Source organism: Henckelia pumila, chromosome 4 (genome assembly GCF_033568475.1).
Source record: "Henckelia pumila isolate YLH828 chromosome 4, ASM3356847v2, whole genome shotgun sequence".
Lineage (NCBI taxonomy): Eukaryota > Viridiplantae > Streptophyta > Magnoliopsida > Lamiales > Gesneriaceae > Henckelia > Henckelia pumila.
The window spans coordinates 72507847-72532786 of record NC_133123.1 but is presented as its reverse complement, the minus strand read 5'-3'; the positions used below and the strand labels follow the sequence as shown (position 1 = coordinate 72532786).

The following is a 24940-nucleotide window of genomic DNA, read 5'->3' as shown; positions in this document are numbered from 1 at the left end:
CACGCATGCGGCACGTCATCAACTCCTTAACAGTTGCGAACCTTTCAGCCCTCGACTGAGCCCCAAAAAGTTCCTTGAGTTGCGCGTGAATGTCAGCAGCATTCACCGTGTCCTCAAATCGCCTCTGGAGTTCATCAGACATCGAGGCTTGCATATAGCATTTGGTCTTGATGTCATGGTCCCACCATGCATCAAGCTTGGCCAATTCCTCCGGACTTACATCAGCTGGTGCTTCCTTTGGAGGTGCTTTCTCTAACATGTAGAGCATTTTCTCCGAAGTTAAGACAATTTTCAACTTCCGAAACCATTCCGTATAGTTGGCGCCAGTCAACTTGTTTTGTTCGAGGATCGAGAATAAAGGATTACGCGAATTCATCGTATGAAATACTGAAAAGAAAAACAGACATATATCAATGATTGTTTAAATAATTTACTAAGACATAAAATAGGCGAATTTAATTTTATGAATTTCACTCCCACTATTTTAACGATTTCACCACCCTCTGGTGAAAACGGGAAACTTTTTCCTTAGTGAGAACATGGAGTCCAATTGACAAACTTATGGTCCCGAATAATATCAGCCAACCATAATTTTCAAGAGGTAGAGCCCAATTGCTTCCAAAGCAACCCCCATGTGTTTACCTCATGTCCAATAAGGGCCCAATAATATGACGCCGTTTAAAGTGACATGTCAAGATGACCCATCAATATTAAGTTGTGATGGACGGTCGCCATGTGGATCCCCCAATAATATGAGCCGATCCCATGGGAGTTCCACCCAACTTACAACATTTGTCGATCCAATGTACAGCTTTCCGACGGACGGGCCCCCCCAATAATATGAGCCGGACCGTATCCGCGGGTAGCATCACATACATTGACCGTTGATGGAAGGTAGGAACATTTAAACAAATTTAAATTTCCTTTATTTATCTTGATATCAATTTTAAATCATATTTAAAATGAGGGATTTTTAATTATAAAAATATTTGTCTCATCATATTTAATTTATTGCATGCTTGCCGGATTCACGCAATTATGTCTAAACATGCATACAATCATAATATCAAATATTATATAGGATGATCGATTCCATTTCTAATTGACCCGTGGTTGCCAATCACGGGTCTTAGTCCAATCCTAGGTAATATGCAGTATGCAATGCAATCCTATTACATGTGCTTCCAATTTACATTTCTTCAGTCTTTATTGTCTGCTGGGCCCACCGTCTTCAAATCTTGATCTCCCACTAAATCTAATGTATTTACAATAAATAACAATGACAAGTAGGGGATACATTTTTAGGGGTGGGAACGGGCTATAAACCAAGCCCACTTTTATTACATATGACATTCATATCGGGCCATAAACCAGGCCCATTAATAAAACCAACAACAATAAAAACAAAATGTAAATTCCTAACATACACCTACAAAATTGGTCATGGCAATCGATCATCCTTATCCAATAACATTTAATTCAAAATTAATTTATTGGATAACATGCAGTGGCAATTCAAATTTAAACAAGATAAAATCATATTTTATATAAAATCTCATTTTACATATAAAATCATATTTTATCTCTATATCAAATAAAATCATATTTCATCTATAAAATCCAATTTTACAGATAAAATCATATTTTACTTAATATATCATAAGATCATATCTTATCATCAATTGTACCAAAAATAATTGATTTCAAAATTCAATTTAAGGATAAAATATTAAAATTTTCCAAAAATTCAAATTTATCCAAAAATCAATTTTAAAATTTACGGACTCGAACAATTCGATCCGAAATCTCGTGAACCAATCAAAAACAATTTTTGACCGGACCAAAAATAAAATTTTAACACATTAAAATTAATTTTTAAATAAAAATAAATTTTTTCCCGCGGGCCGCCCGGGACACTCCCGGGCCGGCCCGCACCCGGGGCGCGGGCCGGGGGCAGCCCGGCTGCCCCCTTAGGGCAGCACTCTCGCTGCCCTGGCGGCGCCTGGCGCCGCCCCTGGGTGGCGCCGTGCGCCGTCCTGGGCGGCGCCGAACGCCGCCCCTGGGCGGCGCCGTGCGCCGCCCTGGGCGGCGACGGTCGCCGTCCTGGGCGGCGCCGTGCGCCCCCTTTGGGCGCCCCCTTTGGCGCCGCCCGGGGCAGCAACAATTGCTGCCCCACCGGGCAGCGATCCAATCGCTGCCCGGGTTTTGCCCCGGAAAAAAAAAATTTTATTTAAAAATATTTATTTTGTTTTCCAAAAAACGAGATTCAAAAATTTTGTACAATCGATTAATTTAATCGTTTGATCTGAGCAACCTGGCTCTGATACCACTGTTGGAAAACTGGCGTTCAGATCAATCACGATTGATACCCGGTGCAGCTGAAGTTTAAAAATTTTATCATGGAACAATTCCATGGTGTGGGTATCAACCATTCAACGATTAAATTATTATGTGTGTAAAATTCAAATAACAATTAATTAAATTTTACCTTCAATCTCGAAGCGAGATTAATGGACACCAACAGAATTAATCTGCTCTTGTTGTCTCTCCCAGGAACTGATGAACTCCTTCAATCAGGTCCACGAATGGGGTTTAAATCCCTCTGATAGATTGCACTAGAAAATCTATCAGAAGTTTTTCTGCGAAGAGATTAAACGAATCTGATTCGTTATTCCTGACTGCAATTCAAAATCACAGACCGGAATTTCTCTGACAGAGAGGGAGGGGTTCGGCCGAAATATGTTTGAGAGAGAGGAGGGTTTCGAAATTCTGCTCTCAAAATAATGACCTGTTGTGTGTAATTTCTGTACTGCAATAACTTATTTATAATGCAGGCCACTAACAGCTTAGGGCCCATTAGTCATAAGTTCAGGCCCGACAAGCAAAGCCCGCTCGTTCAGAAATTAATATAAAATTCATCGTGACTCCGATTGATGAACCGATTTCACCAATGTGCACAGAAACCATTTCTGCACATTTTAAAGTCAAAATAAATTTTCCTGAATCCGAATTCAGTGGTTTCCAAAAATGTCCATCCCTATGTCATTTTAGGATATCCTACTCCCTTACTCTTATTTAAGAAGTCCAACTCCTTAGTTCATTAAATTTAACTCTTTAAATTTAACTATCTCAACGGGGATTAAAACTCCATTACACTGTGTGACCCTCAATGGTTCAGGGATACAGCTAGCCGTGGGCTCACAACTCCTTGTGACTCGGAACAACGATTTCCGACTTGCCCAACGAATCATGGTAAAGCGCCTAGCAACATCGCCCCATGATTCCCTAGGTATCACTGATAGTGCCTCCAAGAACCAGTAGATTTTGGTTAGCGTACAGTACGGTCCCTTCATCCAAATATCCCGATCGAATCAACAACCATTGGTATATCGAGAGTCGCTCAAGATTCGATAACTATGCAATACATCTTGAAGATCAAATTAGTGACATCGCATGTGCTACTAAGAAACCATTTCTTAAATCACATCAAGTACTCTGGCCAGAGATTTGTCACACTAATATCTCCTCAGATCGCATAGGATATCCACACTCGCAATTATGCGGTGAATCCTTGACAACAATGCATCGACTCCTATATGTGTCGTAACTGTACCCAATCTCGACACCTGATGACCCCATAGAGTCGGTAAACGAGTCAAAGCACAGCACTAGCATATAGAGTCTCCATGATGTTTCAAGTCGTAAGGACTAATGGTGTACAACCAAAACCGCGGACTTTATCCACTCGATAAATGATAACCACTTGGAAAGTCCGGATAGGGTAGTTCGATTATTCATCCTATGAATATCCATTTGCATGCTTCGAACATCTCTATGTTCCCTACCAATGAAACGTGGTACTCCGCATCGCAAATGCTAGTCTCAAACTCGAGCGATCCTTATCCTTATTATCGGACGGCTCAATCGACTAGGAACAGTTTAGAATATACAGTGACTATAAGATGTATTTCATGATAGACATCTCCATGTTCTACCACATCTTACATACACTATAGTATATTCAAGGTCTTTATCAAAACAACAATAGTATATCACAATATAACAATATGAAGTAATATAAAGTCATTGCCATTAATAAAAGTGTAAATTACATTAAACAAAAGATCGTTTGTACAAAGAGTCATCAAAGCCCATAGCCACAAGTTGGCTCACTGGGCACCCACTCTTTCATATCAAACATGCCCTCTCCCACTAGCTTGTTCATCCTCCTTGAGGAAACATGACCTAGCCTAGCATGCCAAAGGTTTGTCAGGTTTTGATTATCAATTTTTCTTTTATTTGTTGTTACCGGTTTATCAACATAATTAATTGGAACGTCTTTTAATTTTAAGTTATATAGATCGTTTTCAAGTTGTCCACATTCAATTAAACATTCATTCTTGTAAATATTGCAAATCCCATTCAAAAAATTGCAAGAAAAACCATCTCTATCAAGCATAGAAATAGAAATAATATTTTTAACCAAATCTGGCACATATAAAACATCTCTCAAAAATAACTTAAAATCATTCTGCAAAATTAAACAAATGTCTCCCACAGCTTTGGCTTCAACTCGAGAACCATTTTCGAGCCTCAGCTGGGTCTCACCCATCCTAAGCTTGCGACTTCTTGTCATCACCTGCAAATCATTGCAAATGTGAGATCCACATCCGGTATCCAATACCCAAGAAGTAGTATTAAGTGAAACATTTATTTCAATATAAAACATACCCTTTGCAATTCGCAACTGCTCGAGATATTCCTTGCAGTTACGTTTCCAATGACCGGGTTTCTTGCAGTGATGGCAAACATCCTTGGATTTTCCACGTTTGAAGCCTTTGTCTTGTTTTTCTTCTCGGGTCCGGTTTTCTTGGATGGGGCAGAACGTTTCTTACCCTTTGTACTTGGCCCCTTTTTAGCAGAAGAAGAGGAGCCCACCAAGAGAACCGGTTTATCCTTCTTTAAAGTGGCTTCATAAGTTACAAGCATATTGACCATCTCTTCAAGGGAGGCCTCTATCTTGTTCATATTGAAATTTACCACAAAACCGTCAAACGATGAAGGAAGAGAGAGAAGTAATAAGTCCACATTGAGTTCATGCTCCAATACCAATTCAAGCGTTACCAACTTCTAAATAAGCCAAATCACGCGTACCCCATGATCACGGACCGAAGTCCCTTCACGCATGTGACACGTCATTAACTCTTTTATAGTAGCGAACCTTTCAGCTCTCGATTGAGCCCCAAAAAGTTCCTTGAGTTGTACGTGAATGTCAGCAGCATTCACGGTATCCTCAAATCGCCTCTGGAGTTCATCAGACATCGAATCTTGCATATAGCATTTTGCCTTGATATCATGGTCCCACCATTTATCAAGTTTGGCCAACTCTTCCGGACTTATATCAGCTGGTGCTTCCTTCGGAGGAGATTTTTCTAACACGTAGAACATCTTCTCCGAGGTAAAGATAATCTTCAACTTACGGAACCATTCCGTATAGTTTGCGCCAGTCAGTTTGTTTTGTTCGAGAATAGATAATAGTGGATTGCGCGAATTCATCTTAATGAAATACTGAAAAGAAACAGACAATAATCAGTGATTGTTTAATTAATTTACTAAGACATAAAATAAGGCGAGTTTAATTTTATGAATTACACTCCCACTATTTTAACGATTCCACCACCCTCTAGTGAAAACGAGGGAATTATTTTTTTTAGTGGGAACATGGAGCTCAATTGACAAAACATGGTCCCGAATAATATCAGCCAACCATGCTCTTCAAAATATAGAGCCCAATTGTTTCCAAAACAATCCCCATGTTATTTACCTCATGTCCAATAAGGGCCCAATAATATGACGCTGTTTATTGTGACATGTCAAGATGACCCATCAATATTAAGTTGTGATGGACGATCGCCATGTGGATCCCCAATAATATGAGCCAATCCCATGGGAGTTCCACCCAACTTACAACATGTGTCGATTCAATGTACAGCTTTCCGACGAACGAGCCCCCCAATAATATGAGCCGGACCATGCCCGCGGGTAGCATCTCATACATTAATCGTTGATGGAAGGAACATTTAAACAATATTTAAATTCCCTTTTGTTAATCTTGATATCAATTTTAAATAAAATTTAAAATAAGGGATTTTAATTTTGAAAAGGTTTGTCTCATCATTCAAAATTGTGTATGCTTGCGGGATTCATACAATTTAGTCTAAACATGCATACAACAATAATATCATATATTATATTTTAGGATGATCGATTCCATTACTAATCGACCCGTGGTTGCCAATCACGAGTCTAAGTCCAATCCTAGGTGATATGCAAGTATGCAATGCAATCCTATTACATTGTGCTTTCAATTTACATTTCTTCAGTATTTATCATTGCTTGCTGGGCCCACCTTCATCTTCAAAATCTCCCACTATTTGTAGTAAATTTACAATAAATTACTATGACAAGTAGGGGATACATATTTTAGGGGTGGGAACGGGCCATAAACCAGGCCCACTTATATTACATATGACAATTCATATTGGTCCATAAACCAGGCCCATTAATAAAACACAACAACAATAATAAAACCAAATGTAAAATTCATTGGATAACATGCAATGGCAATAAAATTTAAATAGATAAAATCATATTTCATACATAAAATCTTATTTTATATATAAAATCATATTTTATCTAGTTTATCCATAAAATCATATTTTACATATAAAATCCAATTTTATACATAAAATCATATTTTATTATCAATTGTACCAAAATTAATAATTAAAGATTTAATTTATTGGATTAAATTTATAAATTTCCAAAATTCAAAATTTATCCAAAAATTAATTTTTTAAAAAATTTTGGGCTCAAATAATTTTGACCCATTGCCTCGTGGACCAACTGAAACAATTTTCAATCGGGCCAAAAACTGGGCCCGATAACAATTAACGGGCTGAAATTCAAAATTTAAAAAAAAATAAAATTTTAATTTTTCTGGGCTGCCCGGGACGATACCGGGCAGTCCCCGACAATCGGGCCGGGGGCCCAGCCCTTCGCTGGGCCGCGCCCGCATGCTGGGCTAGGGCAACGTTTGCCCTAGCCCAGCACGCTGGGCTGCTGGGCCGTATCCGCGGCCCAGCTGCGCGCAGGGCAGCCCCCCGGAAACTTAAATTTTTTTTTATTTTTTCGTTTTATTTTTCTGAAAAATCGAGGCTTGTACAATTGAACAATATTTTAATCGTAAAATCCGAGAACAACCTGTCTCTGATACCACTGTTGGAACACGGTCGTTCTTCGGATCGAAAAAAAAGTGATACCCGTTGCAGCGGAAGTTTTAAAATTTTATATGGAACAATTCCATATCATGGGTATCAAATTCCTACGATTAAAATTGATAACATAAAATTTAAACAATATAAATTTTACCTTGAAATCTCGAAGCGAGATTATGGACACCAATAGATTAATCTGCTCTTGTTGTATATCCCAGGAACTGATGAACGAACAATTCTTCAATCAGGTCCACGAACATAAATTTAATCCCTCTGATAGACTGCACTAGAAATTCTATCAAAAGTTTCTACGATGAGATAGAACAGATATGATCTGTTAAATCAATCTGCAAATTCAAAAATTCACAGACTGAATTTTCGAACACAGTAGAGGAAAGGGGGGGGGCCGAATTCCTTGAGAGAAAGCTCTCTAAGTTTTCGAAATTATGACCTTGGTTGTTCAATTTCTGTACTGCAATAACTTATTTATAATGTGGGCTACTAACAGCTTAGGACCCATTAGTCATAAGTTCAAGACTGACAAGCAAAGCCCGCATGTTCAGAAATTAATATAAAATTCATCGTGACTCAGATTGATAAACCAATTTCACCAATGTGCACAGAAACCATTTTTGCATCTTTTTAAAGTCAAGACAAATTTTCTGAATCCGAATTCAGTGGTTTCCAAAAATATCCATCACTATGTCATTTTAGGAAATCTTACTCCCTCTACTCTTAAATAAGAAGTCCTACTTCTTTATCCACTAAATTTAACTCTTTAAATTTAATTATCTCAACGGGAATTAGAAATCCATTACTTGTGTGACCCTCAATGGTTCAGGGATACAGCTAGCCGTGGGCTCACAACTCCTTGTGACTCGGAACAACAATTTCCGACTTGCCCATCGAATCATGGTAAGAGCGTCTAGCAACATCGCCCCATGATTCCCTAGGTATCACTGATAGTGCCTGCAAGAACCAGTAGATTTTGGTTAGCTAACAGTACGGTCCCTTCATCCATATATCCCGATCGAATCAACAACCATTGGTACAATGAGAGTCGTACGAGATTCGATAACTATGCAATGCATCTTGAAGATAAAATAGTGACATCGCATGTGCTACTAGGAAACCAAGTAACCTAAAACACATCATGTACTCTGGCCAAAGATTCGTCACACTAATATCTCCTCAGATTGCATAGGATATCCACACTCGCAAGCATGTGGTGAATCCTTGACAACAAAGCATCGACTCCTATATGTGTCGTAACTGCACCCAATCCCGACACCTGATGACCCCAATAGAGTCGGTAAACGAGTCAAAGTATAGTACTAGCATATAGAGTCTCCATGATGTTTCAAGTAGTAAGAACTAATGGTGTACAACCAAAACCGCGAACTTTATCCACTCGATAAGTGATAACCACTTGGAAAGTTCGGATAGGGTAGTTCGATCATTCATCATATGAATATCCATTTGCATGCTTTGAACATCTTTATGTTCCATACCAATGAAACGTGGTACTCGGCATCGCAAATGCTAGTCTCAATCTCGAGCGATCCTTATCCTCATTTGCGGACGGCTCAATTGACTAGGAACAGTTTAGAATATACAGTGATTATAAGATGTGTTTCATGATAGTCATCCCAATGTACTATCACATCTTACATGGACTCTAGTATATTCAAGGTCTTCATCTAAACAACAATAGTATATCACAATATAACAATATGAAGAAAGATAAAATAAACGCCATTTAAAGAACGTATATTATATTAAACAAAGATTGTTTACAAAAAGAGACTCTCAAAGCCCTTAGCCACAAGTTGGCTAACGGGGCATCAACTCTTTCATTCGAATCGTCCGAACTCATGCATGCAAGACCATGTGTGAAAATCCACGACACCTGTTGAGCCACGTCTTCGGACGCTTCGATCTTGCACTTTGGACGGTCCGGTCGTAGCCACGTGTCAATCCCAAGTTGACAACACATCAGACACCTAACTTGTGACGCCCGTTTTTATCTTAAATGAGTTTATTTGAGTTAATCGGAGATTGCAGAGTTCACGAGCCGACTTGATTTTGACTAGGGTCCTTTTTGCAAATTTTGGAAATTTTAGGGACTAAAACGCAAATTTTGAGTTTAATATATTATCTACACTTGGAAAAGACTTGACTTAGTCTTCACTTCTCCTCCTTCTTCCTCTCCATCGATTCCTTCCATTAAAGCTTGAGGAAACGCTTCTTTAAGCTTTCCAAATCCAGTCCGAGCTCGATCCGTCCGTTGGAATTTATTTCTGAAGGCACATTATCGATCACAGCAGTGAGAGCTCTGTTATATCGTAAGTTTTTCTACGATCGGATACATTCTAGTTTTTGGATGTTGTTAGAATCGTTCTAGATTCGAGTATATTGTTCTCTACAGAGTTCTGATCGTTTATTATCTGTCAGTTTTGAAATAGAGCGACGTTCGGATTTGTTATGATTTTTGGAAGCCATTTTCGAAAATCATGGTTTTGAGATTTGTTGGGTTTGTCTTGTTGTTGTTGTATTAGCATTGAATTGAGTTGTTATCAGTATTGAACTGCTGTCTACGTTGCCGGTTTGTTCAGTTATAGCCGTTATGCAGTCGGTTTGAGTTTTTGGAGATTTTGAACCGTTTTTGAGTTTGAACTTGGCTTGTAAGTTGATCGTGGTTATTGATCAATCATCTCTTGTATCTGAACAGATTCGTTTGGAGTTGTCAAGCCCAGAGTTAGCAGCTGTTTGATCGTTTCAGAGAATTGGACGAAGAACGGTATAAAGAGTTTTCCTTGAACTGTTGCCTTGTTGTTGTTAGATTGTGTAGTTGTTTATACAATCTCTTTTGTAGCTTATCCAGAGTTGGAGCTACTGCATTGAAAGGTAAAAACAGTCATCGTAGCGGGATAGCATACTCGGGACTGTGGTTCTCGAGTTTTCCCTTTTGAAATCACATACTTGCATCTACACTTGTTCTAGCATGAGGAACTTGTGTATTGTTTGATTGTATTGGTTTTTGTTAAAAGGATTATGTTTTATGTTTCTGTTATGCATTCATCTTGAGCCAATCTTGTTTCAGCGGGCAGAACCGCCCTTTTTGTTTAGACGTTTGGGAACTATGATTGAGTGGCCCAGGTCGTAGTCGTTTCGTCTGGTGCTAGCATACTCATTATAGTTGCTCAAAGTCTAGAGGAGTGAGATACATGGCACCACCTCGATTGGGAGAGTCGGTGAGTTGTTACGTGATCTTATCCTCGGGATCCCAAAGGCACAGCAGCAATCCCTCGTTATCAGATTTGATATCCCTGTTTAAAGACATGCATTTCATTACGATGTTATTGATTTCGTTATTGTATTGAAAGCATGTTTGTTACTTGTATTACTTGTTATGTTGCTTTTACTGGGAATGTCGTTCTCACCGATTATCCGGCTATTGCTTTGTTTTGTATGTGTACTTGGCAACAGGTGGGGCAGGAACAAGTCAGAAGAGGCATGGTTAGCTTCGAGGGCAAGTAGTAGAAGTGAGACTCGGTTTAGAAATAGAATTAGCATGTTTATCTAGTTTAAGATTGAAGCATGTTAGAACTCGAACTTGATATGTTTTGTTATTCGAATTAGTTTGTATTCGGATTGTAATCTAAAATCGAAGTATGTTGTTGTTGTATCGATTTAGACTTCTGGTTGTTTTTAGGCCTTCTGAAAGCATGACTTGTTATGGCATGTTTCCCTACACCCTGTTATTGCATATGTATTTGAAGGCATGTCGGACCAAGCGCGAAATCCTTTCTTTATTTTTCTGCAGCCTGAGCATTTTTCTGCCCAGGCCTTCCGCGCGCGCGCGAGGCCTTCGTTGGGCCTCTGAATTGTTTGCCCACGCGCGCGAGCTTGGTACCTCGCGCGGGCGCGAGCCTTTGGTGGGTCTCGGTTGTTGAAGCCCACGCACGCGCGAGCTTGGTTCCTCGCGCGGGCGCGCGGCATTTTAAAAAAAAAAAAAAAACTTTGAATTGTTTTACTCTTGGATTCTTGTTCGCTTAATTGTTGTTTACTTCGAGATTAGTGGTTTAGAATCGAGGTCTCACATTAAGTGGTATCAGAGAGTTAAGATTCTTGGTCGAACTAGAGTGAGCGGGGTAGATCGAGTCTGTGTGCAATGACTCCTCGCATGTGTTTGAATTATTTAATTGTGTACTTAATTCCATGCGAGCATGCTTTATTGTTTGAGCATTTTTTGAATTACATGGTTGTGTGATTTAAATTAATAAAGCATGATCTACTTGAGATATAACTGTTTCTGTTCTCGACTGGTATTCGGTATTCCAAGCGGTTGTAAGGGCACTGATGGTAGCGATTGAGATATCTCGTGTGCTAACCTTTGATTATCAGATGGGTCCTCGTCGAGTGATAAACAGAAACACACCACCAGTTATCCCTGCGACTGAGCAAGCTAGCACTGAGGTTGATCAGTTGGATGCTTCAGCGACTCCTATGGAAACCTTGCTGAAGAGGTTTCAGTCGTTCAATCCGCCATTGTTGATGGGTTCAGAAAATCCAGTTGACTGTGAGAGTTGGTTGGATGATATGGATCCGTTGTTTGATTCCATTGACTACACAGATGACCGCCGAATCAGGTTAGTAATTCATCAGCTGCGTGGTGGTGCTAAGAGCTGGTGGATCATGACAAAGAAAGCATTTGAGAGTAGAGGTACAGAGGTTACTTGGACTCTTTTTAAATCTGAGTTTTATAAGCGGTTTTTCCCTATCTCGTATCGTAAGGATAAGGGAGCAGAGTTTGCAAATTTGAGGCAAGGGAATCTGAACATTGAAGAGTACGTGGCTAAGTTCGATAGTCTGTTGCGTTTTGCACCGCTAATTGCCGGAGATGAAGAAGCTAAGGCAGATCAGTTCATCAACGGGTTGAACCCCGATGTCTTCACGTTGGTTAACACCAACAGGCCTAGCAACTTTGTGGATGCCATGAATTACGCAAAGGGAGCAGAAGCAGGCTTGTGGAGGCAAAGAGGAAATCAGGGGGCACCTCAGCAGCAGAGGCAGTATCAGAACCAACCATCTTAGTACCAGAATCAGCCACCTCAACATCAGAACCAGCAGCAGAGGTATGAAGGTGGAAACAGTGGGGGAAACAGAAAGGATCAGTACAAGGCAAGAGGTAAACAGTTCAAGAGACAGGGGAACAGTTCGTCCAGTTCCAGTGGTTCGAAGCAATTCGGTTCAGGACCGAGTTCTGGGTCATCATCCTTGTACTGCAGCAAGTGTGGAGGAAGACACTCACCGGATCAGTGTGTGGGAGTCTTCGGCAATTGTAACACATGTCAGCAACCGGGACACTTCTCTAAAGTGTGCCCTCAACGTAATAGAGATAGAGCTCAGAGTGGGAGTTCGTCTAGACCTGCAGCTCAGCCGGAGAGGCAGTCATCTGCAGTGCACTCTTTCCAACCCCAGCAACAGCAGAACAGACAGGGAGGTAGCTCTAGTGCAAATCAGCCTCCGAGACAGCAAGCACGAGTCTTTGCATTGACAGAGGATCAGGCTCAGGCAGCACCTGACGATGTCATAGCAGGTAACTGTTCGATTTTCGGTCATTCTGCTCATGTCTTGATAGATACAGGTGCTTCCCATTCCTTGATCTCTGAGAAATATGTGTTATTGCATGCTTTGCCAACTGAATTGTTGCCTACAGTAGTAGCTGTTACTTCACCTTTGGGTGGAGGAATTGTTTCTGTCCGACTAGTCAGGAACTGTGAACTTTGTTTCGAGGGGAATTTGTTAGAATTCGACTGTATTGTGCTTGGGTTGTCAGATTTTGATTGTATTGTCGGTATAGATGCTTTGACCAAGTACAGGGCAACAGTTGATTGTTTTCTGAAAGTTTTCAGGTTCAGACCTGAAATGGCAGACGAGTGGAAATTCTTTGGTAAGGGTTCTCGATCTAGAATTCCTTTGATTTCAGTGTTATCTATGACTCGTTTGTTACAGAGAGGTGCAGAAGGATTTTTGGTTTATGCGGTTGATGTACTGAAATCTAGCCCAACTTTGGTTGACTTACCAGTGGTTAGAGATTTTGCTGATGTGTTTTCGGAAGATGTTCCTGGATTGCCACCCATTCGAGAGGTTGAATTCAGCATTGACTTAGTGCTAGGTACTCAACCTATTTCAAAAGCTCCTTATCGTATGGCACTTGTTGAATTGAGAGAGTTGAAGGAGCAGCTTGAGGATTTGATTGCCAAGGGTTACATCAGACCTAGTGTATCGCCTTGGGATGCTCATGTTCTATTCGTTCGGAAGAAGGATGTTTCTATGCGGCTCTATATCGACTACCGTCAATTGAATCAGACTACAGTTAAGAACAGGTATCCTTTACCCCGAATAGATGACTTGTTCGATCAACTGCAGGGTTCTTCTGTCTACTCTAAGATTGATCTGAGGTCAGGCTACCATCAGCTGAGAGTGCGAGAGGAAGATGTTCCTAAGACCGCATTCAGAACGAGGTATGGTCACTTTGAGTTTATAGTCATGCCGTTCGGTTTGACTAACGCTCCAGCTGTTTTTATGGGTTTGATGAACCGTATCTTTCAGCGTTATTTAGATGAGTTCATCATTATTTTCATCGATGATATTCTTATCTACTCGAAGAACCGTACTGACCATGCAGAGCACTTGAGAATCGTCTTGCAGATTTTGCGAGTTGAGCAGTTGTTTGCCAAGCTATCGAAATGCGAATTTTGGTTAGATCGAGTTGTCTTTCTCGGTCATATTATTTCTGAAGATGGGATTTCTGTCGATCCCAGCAAAATCGAAGCGGTTATGAATTGGCCTAGACCGACATCAGTACCTGAGATCCGAAGCTTCATGGGTTTAGCTGGTTATTACCGTCGTTTCATCGAGGGTTTCTCGTCTATTGCCAAGCCTATTACCCAGCTGACTCAGAAGAATGCGCCTTTTGTCTGGACTACAGATTGTGAGGCTAGCTTTGTTGATCTGAAGAGGAGACTGACCAGTGCTCCAATTCTTTCTATTCCGAAGGGTACTGGAGGTTTCACAGTGTATTGTGATGCTTCTAACCGAGGTTTGGGTTGTGTTCTTATGCAGCATAAGCATGTGATAGCGTATGCATCGAGGCAGCTAAAACCGCACGAGACTCGTTATCCTGTTCATGATCTTGAACTTGCAGCGATTGTATTTGCTTTGAAGATCTGGCGTCACTATCTTTATGGTGAGTCTTTCGAGATCTTTTCTGATCATAAGAGTCTTAAGTACTTGTTTTCACAGGCAGAGCTGAATATGAGACAGAGAAGATGGTTAGATCTGTTGAAGGATTTCGACTGTGAGATCAAGTATTATCCAGGGAAGTCGAATGCAGTTGCAGATGCCTTGAGCCGAAAGCTTTGTTCTTTATCTCTTTCAACTATCGGTGTTTCTCAGTTGGTCGATGATTGTTGCACTTCTGGTTTAGAGTTTGAAACAGATAGGGAGACTATCAGAGTGTTTGCTATTCAAGCCGAGCCGGAGTTGTTTGTTGCAATCAGAGAAGCACAGAAGTCTCAGCCGAGCATTCAGGTTTCAGTAGAGAAAGTCAAAACTGGGCATCAGTCAGAATTCCAGGTTAGAGATGACGTTTTGTTTGTGAATAACCGTATTGTTGTGCCTGATATTTCGGAGTTGAGACAGCGTATTCTCCGAGAGGCTCATTGCAGTCGGTTTAGCATTCATCCTGGAGGTCGTAAGATGTACAATGATCTAAAGAGTCAGTTCTGGTGGAAGAGAATGAAGAGCGACATCGCGAGGTTTGTGTCACGGTGTTTGAACTGTCAGCAAGTGAAAGCAAAGCGGAAGCGACCAGGTGGTCTATTGCACAGCTTATCTGTTCCTGATTGGAAATGGGATCACATTTCTATGGATTTCGTCACGAAGTTACCACGATCCGTTCGAGGATGCAATGCCATTTGGGTAGTAATCGACCGATTGACGAAGTCAGCTTGCTTTATTCCTTACAGGATGACGTATCGTCATGATCAGATGGCTGAGCTTTATGTTAGCAATGTTGTGAGATTGCATGGGGTGCCGAAGTCGATCGTTTCAGACAGAGACCCGAGATTCACTTCGCACTTCTGGCATAGTTTGCAAGAGGCGCTTGGTACTCGATTGCATCTGAGTACAGCTTATCATCCTCAGACAGATGGACAGTCAGAGCGGACTATCCAGACGTTGGAGGATATGCTGCGAGCGGTAGTGCTAGACTTTGGCACTAGTTGGCAGGATTCTTTGCCTCTTGTCGAGTTTTCTTACAACAACAGCTTCCAAGCGAGTATCGGTATGGCGTCTTTTGAGGCATTGTATGGTAAGAAATGCCGATCTCCGTTGTTTTGGGATGATTTATCTGAGTCACCAGATTTGGGGCCGGATATGCTTCGAGTTATGGCAGAACAGGTTAAGGTCATTCAGACCAGAATGAAGACAGCTCAAGATAGACAAGCAAAGTATGCGAATGTCAGACGTCGACCTCTGAGTTTTGAGCAGGGAGACCGTGTATTCCTTAAGATTTCTCCGTTCAGAGGCACCGTCAGATTCGGTAAGAGAGGAAAGTTATCTCCGAGATTCATCGGTCCGTACGAGATTCTCGAGAAGATAGGCGATCTTGCCTACAGACTTGCACTTCCTCCGTCTTTATCTGGTATTCACGACGTTTTTCACGTCTCTATGCTGCAAAAGTATCATCCAGATCCTTCTCATATCCTTCAGCCTGACGAAACCGAGTTAGACGAGACTCTGAGCTATTTTGAGCGACCGATTTAGATCCTTGATCGGGAAGAAAAGCAACTCAGGACCAAGTTGATTCCGTTAGTGAAGGTGCAGTGGAGCCGTCACGGTGTTGAGGAAGCGACTTGGGAGACAGAGTCTGACATGAGACAGCGTTTTCCAGAGCTATTCGGATGACGTGAGTTCTTCTTACTGTCTTTAGTTCTTTATTCTATCTTTGAGTTGTGGTTCTCGTTGATTTCGAGGACGAAATCTCTTCTTAGTGGGGGAGAATTGTGACGCCCCGTTTTTATCTTAAATGAGTTTATTTGAGTTAATCGGAGATTGCAGAGTTCACAAGCCGACTTGATTTTGATCAGGGTCCTTTTTGCAAATTTTGGAAATTTCAGGGACTAAAACGCAAATTTTGAGTTTAATATATTATCTACACTTGGAAAAGACTTGACTTAGTCTTCACTTCTCCTCCTTCTTCCTCTCCATCGATTCCTTCCATTAAAGCTTGAGGAAACGCTTCTTTAAGCTTTCCAAATCCAGTCCGAGCTCGATCCGTCCGTTGGAATTTATTTCTGAAGGCAGATTATCGATCACAGCAGTGAGAGCTCTGTTATATCGTAAGTTTTTCTACGATCGGATACATTCTAATTTTTGGATGTTGTTAGAATCGTTCTAGATTCGAGTATATTGTTCTCTACAGAGTTCTGATCGTTTATTATCTGTCAGTTTTGAAATAGAGCGACGTTCGGATTTGTTATGATTTTTGGAAGCCATTTTCGAAAATCATGGTTTTGAGATTTGTTGGGTTTGTCTTGTTGTTGTTGTATTAGCATTGAATTGAGTTGTTATCAGTATTGAACTGCTGTCTGCGTTGGCGGTTTGTTCAGTTATAGCCGTTATGCCGTCGGTTTGAGTTTTTGGAGATTTTGAACCGTTTTTGAGTTTGAACTTGGCTTGTAAGTTGATCGTGGTTATTGATCAATCATCTCTTGTATCTGAACAGATTCGTTTGGAGTTGTCAAGCCCAGAGTTAGCAACTGTTTGATCGTTTCAGAGAATTGGACGAAGAACGGTATAAAGAGTTTTCCTTGAACCGTTGCCTTGTTGTTGTTAGATTGTGTAGTTGTTTATACAATCTCTTTTGTAGCTTATCCAGAGTTGGAGCTACTGCATTGAAAGGTAAAAACAGTCATCATAGCGGGATAGCATACTCGGGACTGTGGTTCTCGAGTTTTCCCTTTTGAAATCACATACTTGCATCTACACTTGCTCTAGCATGAGGAACTTGTGTATTGTTTGATTGTATTGGTTTTTGTTAAAAGAATTATGTTTTATGTTTTGTTATGCATTCATCTTGAGCCAATCTTGTTTCAGCGGGCAGAACCGCCCTTTTTGTTTAGACGTTTGGGAACTATGATTGAGTGGCCCAGGTCGTAGTCGTTTCGTCTGGTGCTAGCATACTCATTATAGTTGCTCAAAGTCTAGAGGAGTGAGATATATGGCACCACCTCGATTGGGAGAGTCGGTGAGTTGTTACGTGATCTTATCCTCGGGATCCCAAAGGCACAGCAGCAATCCCTCGTTATCAGATTTGATATCCCTGTTTAAAGACATGCATTTCATTACGATGTTATTGATTTCGTTATTGTATTGAAAGCATGTTTGTTACTTGTATTACTTGTTATGTTGCTTTTACTGGGAATGTCGTTCTCACCGGTTATCCGGCTGTTGCTTTGTTTTGTATGTGTACTTGGCAACAGGTGGGGCAGGAACAAGTCAGGTTAGCTTCGAGGGCAAGTAGTAGAAGTGAGACTCGGTTTAGAAGTCGAATTAGCATGTTTATCTAGTTTAATATTGAAGCATGTTAGAACTCGAACTTGATATGTTTTGTTATTCGAATTAGTTTGTATTCGGATTGTAATCTAAAATCGAAGTATGTTGTTGTTGTATCGATTTAGACTTCTGGTTGTTTTTAGGCCTTCTGAAAGCATGACTTGTTATGGCATGTTTCCCTACACCCTGTTATTGCATATGTATTTGAAGGCATGTCGGACCAAGCGCGGAATCCTTTCTTTATTTTTCTGCAGCCTGAGCATTTTTCTGCCCAGGCCTTCCGCGCGCGCGCGAGGCCTCCGTTGGGCCTCTGAATTGTTTGCCCGCGCGCGCGAGCTTGGTACCTCGCGCGGGCGCGAGCCTTTGGTGGGTCTCGGTTGTTGAAGCCCACGCACGCGCGAGCTTGGTTTCTCGCGCGGGCGCGCGGTGTTTTAAAAAAAAAAAAAACTTTGAATTGTTTTACTCTTGGATTCTTGTTCGCTTAATTGTTGTTTACTCCGAGATTAGTGGTTTAGAATCGAGGTCTCACATAACTGATGGAGTTCGGACGCTCCGATCTTGGGATTGGATCCTCAGATCTCACCCCACCCACCGAACTCCAACTTAGCTTCCGAACTGCTAAAGTTCGGACCTTCCTAACTTGGGTTCGGACCATCCGAACTCACCCGAGAAGGATTTTCCAAATTTCTTGTTTATAATCCAAATTAAGCCCTTAATTCATTTTTAATCATTCTAGAAGCCTTAACTAACTAATAGATACTCCCAAACTATTTCTAAAAACTCATATTATTATACATCCGTCCATCATTATCTCGTTGTTGTCGATTGCCCCATAACTTAGGCACAACTCCGCTACGACTCCAGAGACGCATCGCCAAGGCCCGTCCCTTGCCAAAGAAGACTGGAAGCCCCTACAACTACTAAGAAACGAGAGAGAATTTTGTTGAATTGGCAAAGAAAATGGGTTTCCAGATTTATAGGCAGATATCGGACGATCTGATCTAGGGATTGGACGATCTGATCCTGCATATTCTTGGCCACGTGCCTGATAGCCATGATCGGACGGTCCAAACTGGACTTTGGATCGTCCGAACTCATGCATGCGAGACCATGTTTCAAAGTCCACAACACCTGTTGAGCCACATCTTCGGACGGTCCGATCTTGCACTTCGGACGGTCCGATCGTAGCCACGTGTCAATCCCAAGTTGACAACACATCGGACACCTAACTGATGGATTTTGGACGCTCCAATCTTGGGATTGGATCATCCGATCTCACCCCACCCTCCGAAATCCAACTTAGCTTCCGAACTTGGTTTCGGACCATCCGAACTCACCCGAGAATGATTTTCCAAATTTTTTGTTTATAATCCAAATTAAGTCCTTAATCTATTCTTAATCATTTTTAACCACTTAATCTTGTAAAATATGGCTGGGCTTCTATAGCTGAAGAGGATGAATGGTTGCGTCTATTCTTATAAGATGTTCAAGGATGGGTGAAACTTGTACCGGCTATATGCATATATTGTGATAGCCAATCTGTGATCGAAATGGCACAAAGCAATATGTATAATGATAAATTTAGACATATACGTGGTAGACACAATATCATTAGACAACTAGTCTCAACTACAGTTATCTCTATTGACTATGTAAAGTCAAAGGATAATATAGCGGATTCGTTAACCAAAGGGTTAAATAAAGAGTTAGTTGCAAAATCGTCAAAAGAAATGAGACTGAAGCCTATAGAATAAATTGGTGCGAAGAAAAACCCAACCTACGCTGACTAGAGATCACAAAAAATAGGTTCAATGGGACAACGTAATCGTACTGGTTTGGTAGATCACTGTGGGGGATTATCCTCAGTCTATTCCTATTGCAAAGAGTGAATGTTGAGTATAAGAATATGACTTTTAATGATTCTGATGGAATTCAACAAAGAATCACCTATGTGCGAGAGAGAAGTGGCCGGGGTCGCTTTGAAGGAATTTCAAGGCTCAATTTTAGACCCTCTTACATAACCAGACATGTGTTCATGGCAAAAACAACACAATCATGAGAACTTATTGGATTAAGAAGAGTCATGTGAGAAGTATATCTTTATTTAAACCAAAGGATGTACAGTTCTCATGATTGTGTTCGTTTTTGCCAAGAACACATGTCTGGTTATGTAAGAGGGTCTAAAATTGAGCTTTGAAATTCCTTCAAAGCTGCCCCACTTCTCTCTCACATAAGAAGAGTCCTGTGAGAAGTATATCTTTATTTAAAAAAAGGATGTATAGTTCAAATACATCGTATCTACTATCAACCAGTGAATAATTATACTGTCACAAGGGAAGACTCAAAGGGTAATGCCTACCTATCCTGTGCAGGATTCAACTGTTGAACTTTATCACAAACATCTTTGTTTACATTTCATTTTCCATTCATGTGGGGGATTTTTGGACATTGATATTACTATTAGGCTTTTCTCATAATGAATGGAAATTGGACTTGCCATATGGAAGGCATGTGGAGTGTCTCCATTAAATAAAAAAGAGAAAATGAGTGAGATTATATTGTGTTATACTTTATGAAATTGTAAGAATGATTGGTCAAGAGGCTCTCTCTCACGCGCGCTTGCGCAAGGGGTGAAACATCCTAGAACTTCTAGTGAAATTTTTTTTTTTTTAAAATAACTCTCTAACTATAAAATAATAAATATAAATATATATATATGCCCATACATATATATATATTGTACTTTTTTTTTAAAAAAATACTTTACTTAATTTAAAATACATATACACAATAAATACAATAAAAGTACTTGCATGCAATTAACTACTTAAAATTAATTACTAAATAATCTTTCATAAGATTGCCATAATAAAATTCCTAAAGAATATTTCCTTGACAAAAATCCATGCAAACTTATAAAATAAATAATAAAAATCTAATAATAAAACATATGCGGAAATAAATGTTCTAGTCTCAACATAAAATTCATAATTGAGCGATGGTCACGGGTACTAGCCGTCTGGATGCTCATACGCCCTCGCCGCCAGTCGGGAGCACATTAACTTCATTATTATTCTGCTCACCTGCACCATTTAAATCTAGTGAGCCTAGAGGCTCAGCACGTTCTATCCTTATATAACAAAATGAAACCACACACAAGCACACATCATATAAAATACGTGAATAATAATTATACGTGCATGCTCTTAAAATATTATGAATATAAACATGAAATAAAATCATACTATTTAATCATCATACTATAACATGTATCATCATAAATATCATAAATTAACTTATCATATTTTCTTAGTTCTCAACAGGTCGTATCCATGTCGGTGGCATCATACTGAGCGATTGATCAATCTATAAACCAACGTACGCGGCGGTGGGGTTTCCACCTCTGTGCTGCCACTTCACCAGCCCTCTCAGCTGGATCCATAGGCTCATCATACTTATACATCATTAGGAAGGTCACCGGGCCCAGGTATCCCGGCCTCCAACCACATCACTTTCCACCTTCACTTCAAGTTCCATAAAAATATTTTTTCATAACATGCTCTTAAACTTATCATGAAAATTCTTAATGATGCATGAACTTAAAATTTTCAATATTTCTTTATTTCATGAAAATTTGTCCGTAAATATATATTTAATTTATTTTCTTAAAAATAATACTTATATATCTAATAAAAATGCATGCATGAATTAAATATATATTTACGAACATTTATTTTTCCAAGGACTTGTTCGAGCTGCTGACCGCTAGACTTAAACTCCAAAATTCTTAGACTGGCCCAAAACCCAAAAGCCCAACCTGACCTGGCCCATTAAGCTTCTTGGGCCCTCAAGCCCAAGAGAAACTAATGGGCTCACTTAAAATATACTTTAAGCCCATTAACTAATTAACTTAACATTTAATTAATAAAAGTATTATTTAACCATTAATTATAAACTAGACCGATAAAATTATTAAACCCGACTACACTTGGCCCAATAATTCTCATGGATCACACGGCCCATGACAAATTAGAGGGCTCACTTACATAATTTATTTAATCCCATTAAACTAGTCCAATTAATTAATTAATCAAGACCAAACCCATTAATTGTTAATTAATCTCTCATTTAATTAAAATAAAAACACCCGAGCCCAAATAATAAAAATCTAGACCCGGACTAAAATTATTTGACCCATCAATTTAGACCCGACCCGAACCCAAAACGAGCCCGGCCCATGAAACCCAAGGAAGGAAAACAGTACCTTTCCCCTTCACCATACCTCACGGCCATGACCCTTATCCCCTTTGCTACAGCCCAACTCCGGCCACCCCTGGCCGGAGCTCCGGCGCCTGGACCACCCCAGGATCCAGGTGCAACCCCAGCCTAGGGCCTGGCTCGAGCCAAGCCTTACATGGCTCGGCCAAGGCCCCTAAACTCCATGCAAGCTGCGCAGGCTCCTTTTCTGGACAGCCCATGATACATTGCATGTTCCGACCAGCTCCGGCCACCAACGGCCGGAGGTCCGACACCTGGACCACCCCAGGGTCCAAGTGTATCCCCTGACCAGGCCTGACTCGAGCCAAGCCCATGCATGGCTCGGCCAAAGGCCCTAAACCCGACAGAAAATTCTGCACGCCTAGCTGCTGTCCCAGCCCCTTTTCCCTTGGTTCCAGCCCTTCCAGCCGTGAACCACCTAGCCAAAACCGACCCTTAGGAACCCCCTTAGACCCCTGAATGAGCAGCCAGCAGTTCGAACCCAAGACATGTCCAGAAATAGTGCAAAACCGAGCCATGAAGTGCAAAAACGTGAGGAACATGCATGAACTTTAATATTTTATTTTCTAGATCAAAACACATGCAATAACAGATCTTGTAAGCATAAAATATTTGTAATATGATTTAAATGGTGTTAAAGAATGGAAATCAAACGTGCCTTGATGAATATTTGATCAAAGTGTTGATACCGACGCGTATTCGGTTACCGGACGACGAACGACGAACAAAACTTGATAAAACTCCAAAGGTTGGTTATGGTGGTCTAGAAATCTGATGAGGAGCGTGGGGATGGGGAAGAGAAGAGGTGGAGGAGGCGGCTAGGTGAATTACCGTAGGTTTTATTTTTTAAAAGGGGTAGGATTAGGTTAAATCTTTAATAAAACATGGTTAAGATATTAAGATATTATTGAATACAATAAAATAAAGTTAAAACTCTTAAATACCAGATAATTAAATCTGATTTTTAACTTAAATCCCGAAATAATAATTTTGGGAATTTTTAAATATTAATAAAAGTCAATAAAATGACTTATTTTGGCCAAAAACAAATTCTTAAATTAATATATAATTAAATACTAAAATTCTCTTGACACAATACTTTAAAATAATATTTTAAGGCTAAAAAAACTCATAAAATATTTTTGGCTAAATATTTTGGCATCTCGTCCGTCCACGGTCCCGCCTACGCGATCAAAAAGTAAACTTTCTCAAATAAATTCATAAATCACATCATACCTATTTAAATGCCGAACAAACATTTAAAACATGCTAATAAATCATATAATTCACATAATAACATATAAAATTAATTTAACACATTTTCACATTATTTAAAATTATTAAATCCCCTAGTTATGCATGCGGATTTACGTGCCGAATTTCTGGGCGTTACAATTCTCTCCCCCTTAAATGGAATTTCGTCCTCGAAATTGAAACGAACTCTAAGCAAGAACAAGTTTCCTCGTGTAGTTCCGAATCGAGCAATCCAAATACGACAAATTTAATGCATTTAAATAACATTACCCGTGATGCGCAAAGTATCTGGTGCTGCTTCCTCTGCCTGCATCACAAAGACTCGTCCAGCAGCATTCTTCTTGGGACAATGCAGCATAATGTGTCCCGGTTCCTTGCAATGGTAGCACATGCCTGATCCCTTCATACACGGTCCTGGATGGGGCTTCTGGCATTTCTGGCAGAGAGGTAGTGCTTCTGCACGAGGGACGATAGCTCCTTGCTGTCTCAGTGGATTTGGGCCTTTCGACGGCCCAGTAGACTGCTTCTTTGCATCCTGCTGTGGATACGACTCATGGTACGATGTTTGTAGCTGCCTCTTCCTCTGTTGCTCCCTCAAGATATCCTTCCTACCCTCCTCGGATCGTAGTGCCCTACTCACCGCTGCCTCATAAGTGGTGACGTCCAACATGCGTACATCATGCTTGATGTCCGCCCTAAGCCCATCAACAAACTGTCTCAATTTCTCCGGTGCACTGTCAGCAATAAGGGGTACGAAGCGACACCCCCTCTCGAACTGTGTAATGTACTCCACCACAGACTTGTCCCCCTGACGGAGACTCATGAACTCCCGGATCATGCGGCTGCGCACATCCTCAGTGAAATACTTGGCAAAGAATATACGTCTGAACTCTATCCAAGTCAAAGTAGGTAGGTTTACGCCCCTAACAGCGCCTTCCCACCACGAGGCTGCATCCCCTCTCATCATATAAATTGCACACTTGACTCTGTCCACATCTGTAATCCCCATGTAGTCAAAGATAGACTCTAGTGATCGGATCCATCCCTCGGCAATGAGCGGATCAGTGGTGCCTGTAAACTCCTTGGGTCCCTTCTTCTGGAACCGCTCAGCCACATCCTCATCGTGTGAAAGCCTCGGACGTGCCGCCTGCTGCTCCAACAGAGCAGTAATCCCAGCCATCATATTCGCATTGGCCTGCTCCAATGCTGAAAGAGGATTCTGTGGAGGTGGAGGTGGAGGTCCCCCACGTCTGTTCACTGGTCTCGGAGGCATTCTGTACCACCACATATTTCTTTACGTAAATCGCCATGCATAACTAATATTTTTGACTTTAAGACTGTCGTAACTTTAAATTCTCATTTTCATAAATAAATAAAAACATAACTCATGTGTCCCATGCATAAATCATAATTTAAAACACTTAAAACTTACAGACTGGCAGTGCGGCTTCTGAGCTCCGTGTAGCAGGCTAGTAACCCTCCAAGGACCAAGGCTCTGATACCAA

At 40.6% G+C, this 24940-nt stretch overlaps 1 long non-coding RNA gene across 2 annotated transcripts in view; it reads left to right on the top strand.

The window, feature by feature from the left end:
* LOC140859799 (uncharacterized) overlaps positions 1-21384 on the top strand; it is a 94394-nt gene extending 73010 nt beyond the window's left edge. The window contains exon 3 of one of the 2 annotated variants that reach the window (XR_012143537.1): positions 21227-21384. This is a non-coding gene — a long non-coding RNA (uncharacterized lncRNA). Of the gene's footprint in view, positions 1-21216 lie in introns of both variants that reach the window. The other variant, XR_012143536.1, reaches the window with a different exon arrangement.
* The last annotated feature ends 3556 nt before the right edge of the window (positions 21385-24940 follow it).